The sequence below is a fragment of the Palaemon carinicauda genome, chromosome 15, assembly GCF_036898095.1.
Source record: "Palaemon carinicauda isolate YSFRI2023 chromosome 15, ASM3689809v2, whole genome shotgun sequence".
NCBI classification, from domain to species: domain Eukaryota; kingdom Metazoa; phylum Arthropoda; class Malacostraca; order Decapoda; family Palaemonidae; genus Palaemon; species Palaemon carinicauda.
In genome coordinates this window covers 57037590-57053694 of record NC_090739.1, presented here as the reverse complement: position 1 = coordinate 57053694, position 16105 = coordinate 57037590, and the positions used below count along the sequence as shown (strand labels likewise).

The following is a 16105-nucleotide window of genomic DNA, read 5'->3' as shown; positions in this document are numbered from 1 at the left end:
ATTTTGCATCTCTACCCAGTTTTTTTATTTGATTTGCATCATTTTCATTGTCTGTGGCTGGCGCTATTGCATCATGTTTCCAAACAGCTCAGAAATGCTTAGTTATTTAGTCATATTATTGTAGGAATATGTTTTACTTAATTCTTTTACAGTGTGGTATGATTATATGTATCCCACCCCTTTTTATGGTGTTACGTGTTTTTTATCAGCATTAAAGGCTAGCTCCACCCTGGCTGGCGGCCACGCCCGGTAAATCCACTTGTGCACCGTCCCTTTCTTTCAGCTAACCTTACTGGTTTTGTGAAGCTGCCCATCCTCCCATGCTGTCGACTCGTCACAACAGGAAGCTGCGGTCCTGGAGTCCTCTGGGGGATGGATAGTGATTTACAGTTGTCCTAGGGTGACTGTTTTCACTTTCCACTTCGCCTATATGTCTGGCGAGGTAGCACAGGTCTTGGGAACTTATTCCCTGTGTCTACTTCTTGTTTACCCATTGATTGATTGATTTGAAGTCCTCTGGCATCCTGACATCAATCATTGACGCCGATATTGTTTATTATAAATAAAGATTAAAAGAATATTCAATTACAACCAGAGAAGTAAATATGTTATAAAAGTTAAATAGCATTAAGAACACCTGCTTCTGATATAAATTTAAAAATGCTACTAAAAATAAATGTTATAAAAGTTAAATAGCATTAAGAAGACCTGCTTCTGATATCAATTTAAAAATGCCACTAGCATTGTACGACATATGTCCAAGGATCTTGGCCAGGATGAACCTGCCATCCTCACCTCGAGCCTCAAACAGAATAATTTTTTAAGTTATTATAATTGGGGCATTCGGTCAACAAATGCCTCACTGTTAAAGGTACCAAACAGTCGTTGCAATACAGTTGCTGTTGGCACTTCATAAGAAACTCATGTGTTAACCGTGTGTGACTAATGCAGAGACGACAAAGAGATGTCTCCCACTTTCGGGGCATCATGTTATATCTCCAAGGAGATATGACATTTGTTACCTCTCTCATCTTATTGCCATCTAGACTATCCCAGTGCTGTTGCCAATTATTACAAAACAATTTCTTGATGTTATGTAGGAAATCATTAAAGGGAATAGGATACCTTCTTGGTAGCAACTCGGATGCCGCATTCTTCACCAGTAAATCTGCCTTCTCTTTCCCAGACACTCCTACATGTGCTGGAACCCAACAAAATTGAACCACTATACCTCTCCGACCAATAATAAAAAGCCATTCTAAAATCTTTAAAACTAGAGGGTTACTACAATTAAAAACTTCTAAAGCTTGAAGGACACTCCTTGCATCACTAAAAATGGCAAAATTACCCTCCTTCTCCAATGCTATTTTCTCAATAGCGGTTAATATGCCATACAGTTCCGCAGTAAATATGGATGCTGTTAGAGGAAGTGCACCTCTACAATTAAAATCATTATGTACTCCAAATCCAACGCCAGCATCAGATTTGGAGCCATCAGTATATATAAACGCCGATCCCCTATGTTCTGCAACAAGTTCCATAAAAAGAGACCAGGTCTCCAAGTCAGTCATATTCTTCTTAACTCCAATAAAATATTTACAAAAAGATACCTCTGGTAATTTCCATGGAGACATTGATGATACCTTAAATGAAAGCACCTTAACTCTAACTATATTTAGACTGTTTAATAATAATTGTTTCACCTGAAAGCCATAAGGTTGAGGAGATTTGGGGTGCAACTCAAAGTATGTGTGTCTTGCAAGGCTTGCAGTCTGAAAGGCTAAAGAGTTAGAGAGGCTTTGCAACCTAAACCAATACCGAACAATAGAAGACTTTCAGTAAAGGTCTAGAGGTAATTCTCCAGAATCAACAAGGAGACTTGTAATAGGCGAAGTTTTAAACACTCCTGTGGACAATCTAATACCAACATGATTTATTGAATCTAACATCTTTAATCAGCTTGGGGTGGCTGAAGAGTATATTTCACATCCATTACTAATTTTGGAAAAAAAAATCAAGGTCTTGTACAATTTTAAAATAGTATTCCGGTCTGCCACTCATGATGTATGGGACAATACTTTTAAAAGAATCAGAGCCTCATGACATTTAGCTTTTAATGCTTTTAAGCGAGACACCCACATAAGCCTACAATCAAATATCAAACCTAAATATTTAGCTTCACTTACACATGGGATACGTTGGACCTTAAATGTATATATCCAGGTCTGGATGTACTCCCCAGATACGACAGAAATGGACAATAGTAGTTTTACTTGTCGAGAACTTAAATCCATTCATATCGGCCCACTGAGAAATTTTGTCAATTGAGAGTTGAAGTTTTCTCTCAACCATTGCCATTCTAGTTCCAGCAAATGAGAGAACATCCCGGGGAATAACTGAGGATATCCCATTAATTGCTAGTGCAAACAGGGTTACACTCAGCACACTAACCTGAGGAACTTCTCCTTCCCCCACTCTAACTTGAAAAATTCTACGAGAAAGAAATAACAATAAATAGTAGCTCTCCTCTTATTCCTAATTCATGAATTATTTCAAGTATACTGTATCTCTCCATGTGGTATCATATACCTTTTCAAGGTAAAAAAAAAAAACTGTCACATGGTGCTGTTTGGAAGCAAAGGCTTCACAAATAGAGGACTTAAGTCGTATCAACACTATCAGTCATTGAGTGCATTTTTCTGAATCCACATTGAATCGGTGATAAAATGCCCTTCTTTTCAAGGTACCTAATCAACCTTGCATTGACCATCTTCTCCAAGATTTTACATAAACAAGATGTCAATGCAATAGGCTGGTAGTTTGCTACTAAAAACTTGTCCTTACCAGGTTTTAAAAAGGCTAAAATAATGGCTAGTTTCCAAACACTTGGATAACTATGATCATGCCATATTCTATTAATGCTTTAAATAAATAACTTTGTATTAAAATGTACATGTTTAATCATTGCATATGGAATTCCATCGGGTCCAGGGGCTGTATCGTTACAATTATTAAGAGCAGAATCAAGTTCTCTTTCAGTAAAAGTAAAATTATATGACTCTTCCCTTCTTGTTACAAAATTTAAAATTTTCTTTTCTTCGTTGCTACTATAAAGGTGACCAGGAGCTCCTTTACACTTGCATGAAACATTTGAAAAATGGTCTGCCAGGGCATTGCTGACATCATTTGCTTCAGTCACATACTGACCGTTCACCTTCAACACTGGTGGTGGTGGGTTCGGGGTAAATTTGCCAGCAATCTTTTATATTTTCCTCCACACAGCAGACGGTGGTGTTCTGCTATTAATGGAGGAAACCAAACACACCCATGACTGGCGCCTAGCTTCCTTCATGGCACGACGGAACTGTGCTCTACATTTATTGTATATAATCAAATTGCCCTCAGTGCGGTGTCTGCGCAGTCGAGTTAAAGACCTTGTGGCTCTGTGCAGGGCAGTTAGTTCTGAAGACCACCAGGGGCCTGGTCGTCGTTTGAATAACCCTGTTGTTTTGGGAATTGAATTGACTCCTGCTGTATGAAGGGTTCCATTCAGTAAGTCTAAGGCATCATCAATATTTTCAAACTGTTCTGCAGTTCCTTCAATTTCATTTAGCTCACGAAATCTATCCCAGTCCACCTTATCAAGATTCCATCGGGGAGATCTTTGCAAAGGTGGACCATTGTTGGTGTTTATAATGATTGGTATGCCATTCATCTAATGTCCTCCAATAAAAATCAAGGAGACAGTTAGAGCTTGCAATTGAAAGGTCAATACATGACAACGTACCTGTCTGAACATCGAAGTGCGTGGGGTCTCCTGTATTAAGGAGTCCGACATCCTCATTCTCCCCAAATGATGAGATAATATTGCCCCTTGTGTTTGCTAGAACATCACCCCATAAAGGATGTCTACCATTCATATCTCCCAGAAAGAGAAAAGGTTGAGGGAGTTGTTGAATGACCTCTACTAAATCATCATATAAAATACTATTATCATTTGGAGGTAAGTATAAAATATTATCATTTGGAGGTAAGTAGAGAGAGCATATTGTATATTTCCTCCCTATATCAATTTGTACAACCACTGCCTGCAGGGGTGTACGAATAGACAAAGGTATTTGGGGAACATCTCAGCAAACGTACATGAGACTTCCGCCATGGCTCCCTGCTTGTTGATTATATGGTGTTCTATAGCTAACATACTCTCAAGGACTAGGAGTGTTAGCATCAAGCTTACTTTCCTGTACATACAATTATGGGTGAATGTTCATGAATTAGGATCTCAAGTTCTTCATATTTGGCCCTTAAACCCTGGCAATTCCATTGTAAAATGGAGGAGAAAACTATGGATTATTTCTGGAAGACATCTTGGATGAGTTCTTCCCATTGGCAGTTTTTAATCTAATATTATTACCTGTAGGTTTCTTCAGAGATGGTCTTGATATATTGGTTTTTTTGTTTGTGTTTTTCTTTGTATCCTTTTGATCTATTTGTTGAGGCAGATGGTGGACCTCAACTTGAATTTCTGATTTATTCAGCTTATCTTCTGGTTCGTTAGTAACATCAACAGACAAAACATCAAATTTATTTGATGTCATAACTTTGTTTCTAATGGAGGGGGGTGAGAGAGATGGAGGTCTCACTCTTTTATGATTATTATATGGTGGGATTCTGGGTTTTTGCACCTTTCCCACTACAGGTGCATCAGGTAAGTTTTTTTTTTTTTTTGTGGAACCTCCATCAAATCAGGCAAGGATATGGCATGAAAGAGGTTTGTGCTAGTTTTTGTAATGGGGGGACGAAGGCTGTACAGAAATGGGCAATGCCATAGTGTTAATACACCATGGTAAAGCCTCAGGAGGTAATATGCTTACCTCGTCATTTGACATTTCATCACAGGGTATATTTCTTTTTCTAGAGCTATTGGCAGTACTAGGTGGGTTCAATTTTAATGCCTTAGCATAGCTATTTGATTTGTTTAATAGTCTTTTGGCATGTCCCACACTTATATGTTCCACACTAGATTTGTTAAGGGCAGCTTCTTCCAACTTATAAAGCTAGCAGCTCTTGTCTGTGGATTTATGATTCAAGTTGCAATTCGAACACCTCTCTCCAAGTGCATATTCTCCATGGTAAGATTTGGAGCAAATACCACATATTTTCTCATTTTTGCAAACCTTAGACGGGTGTCCAAATTTAAAACAATTAAAACACTGCAGTGGCTTCTGCATTGAATGGTCGTACTTTAATTATTCCGTTTTCAATAGTAATACAGGTATGGAAAGGTACATCAGCATCCTGGAAAGTAAGTATAATCATTGATGTTCCAGGAATCTTATGCACTTTCCATACATTTACTGGACACATGGCCAGTATCTCCTCCTCTGTAAATTCAAACAGATCTCTGTTAAAAACTACTCCCCTTTCATAACTAATATTTAGGTGGGGTTTGACATCTAACTTAATATCGTCGTTAGTTGTATTTAGGTTGGACAGTACAGTATTACAGATTGTGTGCTTGATTTGGCATGGATAAGTTAACTATTTTTTCCAAAACGAGATTTATCTCCCGGTGCAATAGTTCCTACTTTTTTTCTGAATTAATTTGCATATTTTAAAATAATTCCCTGTAACCCCATTTGATTCAGCTACAAGCCACATTGGTGGTTTTGGCGTTCTCTGGGAATGCATAACTAAATTAGCGTCTTTTTCCAACCAGTCGGCAGGCCTATATACACCTAAATCCTTTGGTACCTTATCACAGAGAGGAGCCGCTACATTCAAGTTATTAATTTTAATATTATTCATGTTACTTATTGCTTTAAATGCATCATCGTGACTACTGTAAGATATCCATGAATCCCATTTATCATCAAGTTTCATCCTTATTTCTTTTATACAGCCATAGCTGTATTGGAATTTGGGTAATATGAAGGATCCAAAGTTTCCTCGTGTTACCCAAATTACTGAATTTTGGAATATCAGTAGAATGGTCCTTTCCAGTTCCGAGGTCAAAAGAATTTTCCTTAATAGACTTGCCAGGGGTCATCAACAGTGCCAGGGAAGATTCAGCGTATCCAGGGGATGGAGGTCTGTTGTTTCAAGAGCCCAAGTTCGAGAGCCCTCTTGCCCGTCACCAAATTTCAGCACGGGAATGAATTGCCGTGCTGAAGCTCAATGACTTCATCAAGGCATTCTCTCATTTAGAGGTTTTACCCATCGAAACGCATTACTAACCCCCCCTTTCTAACGCTGACAGGTAGACCACCTTGTGCCGCCTTACCCATTCTTGGGCTTCCCTCCTAGTTTTTGGTAGGCTATGGCTGGTTGTGAGGACTTTTCCTCTGTGCCCTATCACTTCAGACCCTTAGAACACTATTCCTGTTCTAATATGGAAGTGAGGCCTTCCTGTCATGCCGCCTCACCAATTTCCGAGTCTCCCATCACCACCCTTTTAGGGCCTTCCCCTGTGCCTACCTGTCACTAGGTGGATGAGATTTTTTCCTTCTCAGGACTAAATCTCTCTGCTGCCCATTCCCCTTCCCAGTTAGGCCCTAACTTGACTGTAATGGAAACTATGTTCCGCTTGTCTAGTCATCTTACCCTAGCTTTTGAGTTTTCCCTTACTCGCTAGGTAGGCTAGGCTTGCCTGCACAGTTCTCACTATGGATTAACCCTATCTAGGCGTAGAGTTTGTACCCTTTGGGGTCCTCCTATCCTCCTCTGCTGCTTTGGCAGTTGCCTGTTCTGTGTCTGCAGCTTCCCTTCCTGTGCTATGTCCCTCTTGCTACGGAGTCTTGACTCCCTTGTCAGGTTAGCCTATCTTGGCAGAAGTGTTGCCTTCTGTCTCCGCTTCCGGTCTTGTCAGCTCAAGTTCTTCTAGCACTGGCTGTGTTGTTGGCTATGGGTCAATCCCTCTGCGACCTTAGCTGCAGCCTTAGACTAGTCATCTGCTCTTTCCTATCCTCTCCCATATCTGCGGAACATTGTCCTTTTGAGTTGGTTGGTCGGATCCTGTCTGGTTGTCAAGACATCCTTTGAATTTCCAATTCTTAGCGTCCTGGCCGTCTTGTAACGGCTCTTATCATCTTACGGGCTAAAGCCACTCTTCATATGTTAATGATAATGATCAGGTCTAGGCATGTTTTCTTTTTGGCTGTCTTTCATTTCTGTACTTCCTCTGAGTGTGGACCATTCCCTATGGGATTGTTCACGCTCTCCTTGTCAACTTTACAACGCCTCTGCCTTTTGTGTCGACATGTCTGGGGTATTGACAGGTCAGTCTTTATCTTGGCTACTAGAAATAGTTGCCGCCTTAACCCAGCTGCTGTCGCTTCGGGGGCAGCTGTTGCTGGTCTAGACAGTATGATGAGTGAACTTGCTTTCTTAGGTTGTTCCAATATTTGGAGGTTCTAGTGTCCCTTTGATGTGAACCTTTCCTCCATATTCCTACTGCACTGTCAAAGAGTTTGCTTCATAAATCTTCATTGATTTATGAGCTGTTTGGCATGCGTCTTGATTATTATCAATCATTAGCCATATTTAGGCGGCAAGTTTATTTAGGCTAGGTTTTATCTTAAACATACATTTCTTAAGTTTACTTAAATTTAAGGAGATATAATTTTTAATGATGTGTATTTATTTCATTTTTTCTTCTTTACAGGTTGCTGATGATATGGAGTGTTCAACGGTCACCTGTACCAGATGGGTCAAGTTGTCCTGTGGCCACAGGATCTGCGTGGATGGCCATGTTTCCAAGAGATCCGTTGCAATCTGTGAACCTAATAACTGTCAGGTTTGCACGGATCTCCTTTGCACTGGCTTCTATGCCACTGATGTCTCCTTGGATGTACAGTACAAGAACGGAGTCGGAAGACACTCCATTATTGGGTAAGAGGCTCCCAGAGGAGCTCTCATCATGGTGCCCCTTATGTTCCTTCTCTGGGACAGAAGGATCTTCTCTTTCCCAAGGCTGAGGTGACTTCTGCGTTTGGTTTGCATGGGTAAGAGGAGCTCTCAACATGGTGCCCCTTATTTTCCTTCTCTGGAACTGAAGGATCTTCTCTTTCCCAAGGCTGAGGTGACCTCTGTGTTTGGTCACCAGTTACCGACCGTTCAACTCCCGCCGGTACCAGCAGATCATGCAGATGATGAAGTTCGGGATGCTCTGCAAGTCATGAGCCTGGATGCCGACAACATGTCGACAACTTCTGCATCGTCAGAGGGGGAGAGGATCCTTCTGACCACGGAAGCCTATGAAGTCATTGGATGTACATCGGGTGAGTACAGTTTCCAATGCCTCTTCAGTTTGTTCCCCCATCCCTGCTGCTCAAGCCCCGGCTTCCACCTCCACCCCTGTTCCTACGTTAGACAAACCTTCGTTCCCTAGTAACTTGGAACTTATGGCGTCCATGAAAACTTTCATGGAAAACCTAACTACCCAACATGAACATTCTCAAGCGGACCTCATAGCGAGGATAGAAGCTTTACAAAAGGCACCTGCTTTTAAGGCTCCACCAGCTTTGAGCCTACCAGAATGCACAGTTATAAACCCTTGGCGTTATGATGAGCATATGGCCATAAGTGAAGGGTATCTCTACATTGGAGAGCGTTTGGTTTACAAGCTAGTCTCGCACTTGGAATTCTTCCCACCGATCGATAGTTATCCTTACTGCTACGTAAGGCTTAACTCGGAAGCATCCATTAGGGATGATACGATCCCTAAGAAAACTATCATCCTGGACCATAGCAAGGCTCAGTCTCTTTTGGTTAAGGAGCTGAAGACGGTAGAAATCACTAATACCCAACTTTCTGCCTTTGGAAGGAAGCGGGCCACCTTTGAAGCCCCCAAGGATACTGTCTTCCCTTTCGCCTCTAAAAGCTTAGAGGCTGTAAAGAAAACAGTAGTGGAGAGTAGACCATTCCCAATGCTAGAGGAGTGCAAACCTGTCTCCCTAGCCCTTCCTTTTGATTTGTACAGTTGGGAGGATGTCCTGCATACCTTTACTGTTGGAAAACTAGATAAAAACATCGGAGGTAAGCAGTTTGATGAGAAACTGCCTAGCATTCCCGAATCCCTATTAAGGGAAAAATTGGAAGCCAAAGAGAGACTATCTGCCTCTTTATCCTTCCAATTCTATCAAGAGATGCTTATTGGAAACTATTCCAAATCTGATCTCTTCCCTGTCTGGGCGAAGACTCGCCTAACCATGTTTCATAGAGATCTCCATGCTTTTTTCCTAGCCAGGAGAGCATGTAGAGAACACGTCCTAGCCACTGCTATGATCAGGCATGAATCTAAAAAACAAATCGACTCCAATATCTGGGGGTAAGACCTCTTCCCCGAGAAATTGGTTAAGGAAGTCATGGACAATGCGGCTCAGGAGAATATGAGCCTTGTAAGACAAGTCGGGTATGTCTCCTAAACGAAAATTTACCCCTACTGAAGGACCTCAACCCAAGAGCAAATGAGAGTGTCACCACCACGTTTCATCCTGCTAGGGCTCAAAAGAAGGGCACTAGTAGCAGGGGAAGGTATGGAAAAGGCAATCAATCTACAGTCCGAAGAAGTTAAGGCAAGGCAGTTAAAGATGCTGGTCCTTCACACCAACAATGAGGAGCTTCCAGTAGGGGGGATGATTTCACCTGTTCAGGGATCGATGGAGTTCAATCCCCAGGCTCACAGCATAGTCTTAAATAGACTAGGCTGGAAATGGAGACAGAATCCACCCCAGTTCAAGAGGTTCTTCCAACCCACAACCCCATATTTGGAGGATCTTCTCGGGGAGGGAGTCATTCGTTGCACAAAATCCATGAACTTTCAAGGGGGGCTATTATGTGCCCAAGAAAGATTCGAACAGTCATTGAACTATTCTGGACTTGTCCCCACTAAACAAATTCATTCTGAACAACTAATTCCAGATGCTGACTATCTCACAAATAGAGACCCTACTACCCAAGGGGGTCTATACCGTCTCCATAAATCTTACAGACGCATATTGGCCTCTTCCGAAAGGTCGGCACTTCTCCCCCTAACTTGGTTTCAGACTAGCAAGAAAGGCTTACATATTCAGAACTATGCCCTTTGGGCACAATATAGCTCCAAGGATTTTCACAAAGTTAGTCGAGGCCACTGTCCAACAATTACAGAACCGGGGCCTCCAGGTGATGGTATATCTGGACAACTGGCTGGTCTGGGTAGCAACAAAGCCAGAGTGCCTTTGGAGAGCTCAAGAGGTCAGGAAATTCCTACAGTCTCTGGGCTTTCAGATCAACTTCAAAATGTCCAGGCTGTCTCCAGCTGAGAATTTCAGTGACTAGGGCTTCACTGGAATCTAAAGTCACACACCCTATCTCTACCGCAAGGCAAGAGAAAGGAAATCGCAAACTCTGTCAGGTCCCTACTTTGTTCAAAAGTACTCACCAGATGACAACAGTTAAAGAGTCTTAGGTTCACTGCAGTTCGCTGCCGTGACTGACCCAATCCTGAAGGCAAGACTCAAAAGACACCAGAACAAAGGCATCATATGCTTGGAGAGATCTTCGCCACAAAAGCAAAGTCTTAATGCGAAAGCTGTGGTCCACTGCCAAGAGTTTATCAACACATGTCCCTCTGCAGTACCTTTCTCCTTCCATGACTTTTCATACGGACACCTCGGTACAAGCTTTGAAGGGACACTAAAAACCTTCCTGAGAATATTGAAGGGTGCAAACAGGTAAATCCTCTCCCACTGATTCCAATCCAAGTTCATTGCATCCATGCCCCCTGCTGCCAGATCCATATTTGGTGCTACATGGCAGGGAAGTTTCTTGTTGAGACTCGTTGCAAACAGATCCACTTGAAGACCAGGGACTTGCCCTTGCACGAAAGAGAATGATTTTCCGTCTAGAGACCATCCCGTCATTAGAAGGTGTGTTCGAGATAGGGAGTCCGCCATCACATTCCGCACTCCGTGAAGGTGGGATGCTGACAGATGCCACCCTTTCCTCTGAGCCAACGTAAAGATGGCAAACATTACATGATTTATTTGGGGAGACCTTGACCCTTGCCTGTTGATACAATGGACTATTACTTTCCTGTCGAGGACTAAACAAATGTGAATATTCTTCTTCAAGTGTAACTTTTTGAGGGATACGAAGACTGCCATGGCCTCCAGAATATTTATGTGGAATTGCTGGAATTTCTGAGACCAACCGCCTTGCACTTTCTTGAATGGGGTATGAATCCCCCCCCCCCCCTCTCCAACTGTCCAATGAGACGTCCGTATGAAGAATCACTACCAGAGGAGGAAAGCGCAACGGTATTGCCTGTTAAAGACTTCTGGCAGTAGACCATGGATGAAGTTGCCTTCGGAGTAACACCGGGGTCTTCTTCTGATGGTCGCGGAGAGCTGTGGAGGCTCTCCTCTTCCAAACTCTGCTTGCATCCTTGAGCCGTACTTTGAGGACAGGGTTCCTTACCGAGGCGTATTGTAAAGAGCCCAGAACCCTTTCCTGGCATCGCCTGGTGGTCCTTCCCGACTTGATTAGAGACCAGACTGACTTTGCTATTCCTTTCCTCTTGGAAGGAGGTATGGACAGGGAATGAGACTGTAGGTTCCAATGAATCTCCAGCCACTGGAAAATCTGAGCTGGGTCCAGTCTCGACTTCTTGAAGTTGATCTGAAATCCTAGGGACTACAGAAACTTGACAACTTGAGAGGTTGCTTTTGTGCACTCCTGTGCAGAGGGAGCCCACACTAGCCAGTCATCCAGGTACGCCGCTACTCGAAGGTCTTTTTCCCGAAGCTGTTGAATGACTGCGTCGATAACCTTCGTGAAAATTCTCGGAGCTATGTTGAGCCCGAATAGCTCTGAATACATAAGCCTTTCGCTCCAGGCTGAAACCAAGGTAGGGGGAGAAGCGTCGATCTATCGGAAGATGCCAATAAGCGTCGGTAAGATTTATAGAGATGGTGTAAGCCTCCCGGGGTAGTAAGGTCCGTATCTGCGAAATAGTCAGCATCCAGAACTTGTTGCACTGAACGAACAGGTTTAGACAGGACAAGTCGAGAATAGTTCGAGGTATGATCGAATTTTTCTTTGGCACGCAAAACAGACGACCTTGAAATTTCATAGATCTTGTGCAACGGATAACTCTCTTCTTTAACAGGTCTTGCACATATTGTTCCAGTTGGTGTTGATTTCTGGAAAAATCTGATCTTTGGAGGCTGTCTCTTCCACTTCCAATCCAATCTGTTGGAAATGACGCTCTGTGCCCAAGGACTGAACGCCCACCGGTCCTTGAACAATTTCAGCCTTCTCCCTACCAGAGTATCCTCATTGTTTGAGCTGAAGATGTGCACCTCTGCTTCCTCTGGTGCCTCAAAGACCATGACTTCTTGACCTGCTGCCTCTATCGCCTCTTCTCTCTTAGGGGATCGAAAGGACGGCGACCTCTGCTCATACACCGGATTGAAAGCCGGAGACTGTGAAGTCACCGGATGAGGAACGGCAAAGATGTTCTGAGGAGCACTGGTAGAAGAAGGAGCAAACGACCTGAGATAGGTTGGTTTGCAGATCCTCTTTGGTTGGGTTCCGACCCCAGGAGTGAATTTTCTCTTTAAGAGATATTCCCCACCTCTGGAAAAGGCTCTTATTGTCAGCTGTAGCTTTATCCAAAACCTCCTCCACTAACTTTTGGGGAAAAAGATCCTTACCCCATATACAAGTGTCAATGAGACGTTTCGGCTCATGACGTATAGTAGCTGAAGCGAGTACATGTTCCCTACAGACTCTTCAAGCCTGAAAGAAATCATAGAGATCCATCATAAAGGTAGCCAAATAGGTCTTAGCCAAGAGGGAAAAAAACTGGGGCATCAGTAAAATTCCCAATCATCATTTCAATAAAATATTGGAGAGACATCAAGGCTGATAGTCTTTCCCTAGCCTCCAATCCAGCTTTAAGGAGGTGTTCAGGAATCCTAGGCAATCTTTCGTTAAATTGTCGACTGGCTACATCCTTGTCCAATTTACCTTCCGAAAAGGTAAACTGAACATCCATCCAATGGTCAGCATCATGTGGAAGAACGAGTGACACAGGTCTACATTCCTCCAACACCAGAAGAGATTTACCTTCTTGGATGGTCTTTTCTACTGCTAAAAAATCCTTTGAAGTAAAGGGAAAACCATTGTATCTGGAGCTACAAATGTGGCTAACCTTTTACCAAAGGCACCTAGTTGCGTGTTAAGACACACTGTTGTCTTCAATTCCTTCACGGCCATGTGTTGGGCTCTGGTGTGTTCTAGAAGGATCGTTTCTTTGGGGATAGTGTCGACTCTCAATGGGACACCTTCAGCCAACCTTACGTAGCAAAAAGGATAGGCCTCGATATCTGGATAAAATTCCAGATCGGCTATGGGCCTGGAGCCTAACCCTTTTCCAATGTGGAGGATACCCTCTGAAAGTACCGCGTGACCCGCGTACCTCCAGGGATTCTGTTGAGTACAAAAAGGTAGATGAGAAAGCAAGACCTTAGCCTTACCTGGGTCCTCCTGAGATTTCAAAGCCTGAATCTCCTCATGCAAGTCTTTGAACATCATTCTTTGATATTGTTGAGTCCCTTCCATGAAAGCCTTCATGTTAACTAAAGGGGACGTATCAGCCAAAGTACAGTACTTGGAAATTTAGGTGGTTTTGGTTCCATCGGCTCAACAGGGGAAGGAGGAGGAACAAAAACAAGAGTTGTACCCGACACGGAAGACGTAGTTGTAACTGTAGACATGGAAGCCGCTGTAGTGGTGGCAGTTGAAACAACGTTAATAAATTGAGTCTCACAGACGGCACACTATCATTATCCAACTCAGGCAGATAAGAATCATCCACCTGAGGGAGAGGTTCGTCATATGATTCTACGGTTGACAGAAGAGCAGATTCTCTACCTGGAGATAAAAAGGAAACCATAGACATATTGTCCAGATTGAGGCTCATGGCACTTAAAGCCTCATCCACGTGCAACTGGACGGTTGGTATGGGCCTAGGCTGGGAATAGCCCAATACCGAGTCCGGAACCGCCTTAGGGAAAAGTATATCCTTCCACTCAGTAGATGGAAGGTAAGGAGCCTTCAGGTCAGCATTCTTCTTAAATCCCCTGACCCAGGTACGAAGATATCTCTGGAGGAACCTCCGGTCCTCATCAGGGATATCCTTAGATATCCATCCCGAGTGATGCAAATCTTTGCAAACACTGCAGTCCTGAGGGTCCCAGTAGGAGACTGGACCCTTCATCCTCTGGCACTTAGCATAGGTCCTGCAGGTAACATGACCACAGGGATACCTCACGGTCCTGGCACAAATCTGCACCCTGCAGTGCATCTCCTTCGAAAAAAAAAAAATATGAGTACAATGGTCTCTTTGAATCACCAACCTGAAAAGAATGGATTAATAGCATTCTATGATGACAACAAAAAGGGAATAGTACAGTAATCCCCAAATTGTGTGTAATTGCAATTTGTGAGAAAGTAAGAGGTAAAGAACAAAATATCCAGACCCCTGTTGATGGCGTTAGATTAGAAAAAATTAGCCGTTAAAAGATACATGTCATCCTTAACAACAATATATATGTTTGGTTAAACAGGGGAACTAGTATGCTCAACAAAGAACACTATTTTCTCTATCTCCACAGAGAAAAAGCTAGTCAGGAGGCAACAAAGTCGCCAACCAAAAGAATATAATATCAATGCATCGATATTTGAGCAACTGGCCGTAGCAAATAAATGACTAAAATTTCAACCCATAATCCTACAAGAAAGATCCCTACAAAGGATCCAACTTGTAAGGATACAAATTAAAAATCCAATCCACATCCTTAAAAGGAACTGGATAAATTGTTAGAAACAAATAACCAGACGTAGTGGTAATTTCTAAGCCTAGCCACAGAAGACCTTTCATAAGAGACCTCCATGGCTGACCTACATTAAGAAACCTCACAAGTAGCAGAAGGAAGGTCTTTATGTTAATCTGGAATTGAACTCATCAACAGATAATAGAGCGCTCACCTTATAGAAGGCAGTCTCCAAGAAAGGGAAAAATGTATGCTATAAAGGTACAAATATTGTCGTTAGTAACGACACACTTAGGTAATGGCATTGTCGTCTCCCAGGGCTCTCCCCAAAGCAGAGGCATAAAAACATTCCCCTATACAGGGTTAGACCTGCCGCCAGTAACGACAGTGTCAGTAAGTATGGCGGCAAAGTCAAATGACAATAATTTCCACAGAAACGTAATGCCTTATAAAGAGGCTGTGACGCTATAAGCGACACCGCCGTAAATAGTGACGTATCGCTTTGGTATGCCTAAGATTACGAATGCCGACCGAGACGACAAAGCCGTAAGTACCGGCACTGCCATCGGTCTAACAACTCAACTCTTTAATAAAGGGGTATGCTGACGGCTCTGGAGGGCCAGAACCCCGAAGGAACTAGGTCCCTCAAGAAAACAATTGCAAAAACACAGCATCATAAAATAAAACTAGGGTCGATGTCAGTAACGGAAAGACCAACCGCAGAGGTGGGTAACAACATGGGGTTATAAAACAAAGTGAAATGCTATTCGATCTCAAATTCCCAGAGGCTAGGAAACAGCAGAACACAGCAGCCAGCGCACTGACATTTTGAGCTCAACCTTCGCAAAGGGGAACTCGATAGAACTGCCGTAACCCAGCATGAGAAATCTCGAACGAATGTAGCATGGCGGACCAATGATACGCAGTCGAAGGATAGGCTAGGCCTGAATGCGACAAGTCAAAAGAAAAATCCCTGACTAAAAGAATTGGCAGTACAAAAAGCCAGCGAACCAACTTGTATACAAATAAATGAGCGCACCCTTCGCAAAGGGGAGCTCAAAAAACTGCACATACCTAGCCCTGAAAAGTCTCTAATGCCTGTAGCACGATGGCCAAGAGCCTAAACAGTCAAAATACTGAGAAACGCCAACAAGTAGAACAAAAGACTCAAGAAACTAGTATAACTGAGTAAAAACTCCCCAAGAGGAAAAACAACTGTCAACGAATCCGGAACATAAGACCAAAATGACATCGGCGATTCCGTTTTCAACTTAAAATTACCG

The 16105-nt window shown here is 42.8% G+C and overlaps 1 protein-coding gene across 1 annotated transcript in view; it reads right to left on the bottom strand.

Moving 5' to 3' along the window:
* Positions 1-16105, bottom strand: part of fzy (cell division cycle 20 protein fzy) — a 240187-nt gene that overhangs the window by 1824 nt on the left and 222258 nt on the right. The gene's annotated exons all lie outside the window — the stretch shown is intronic.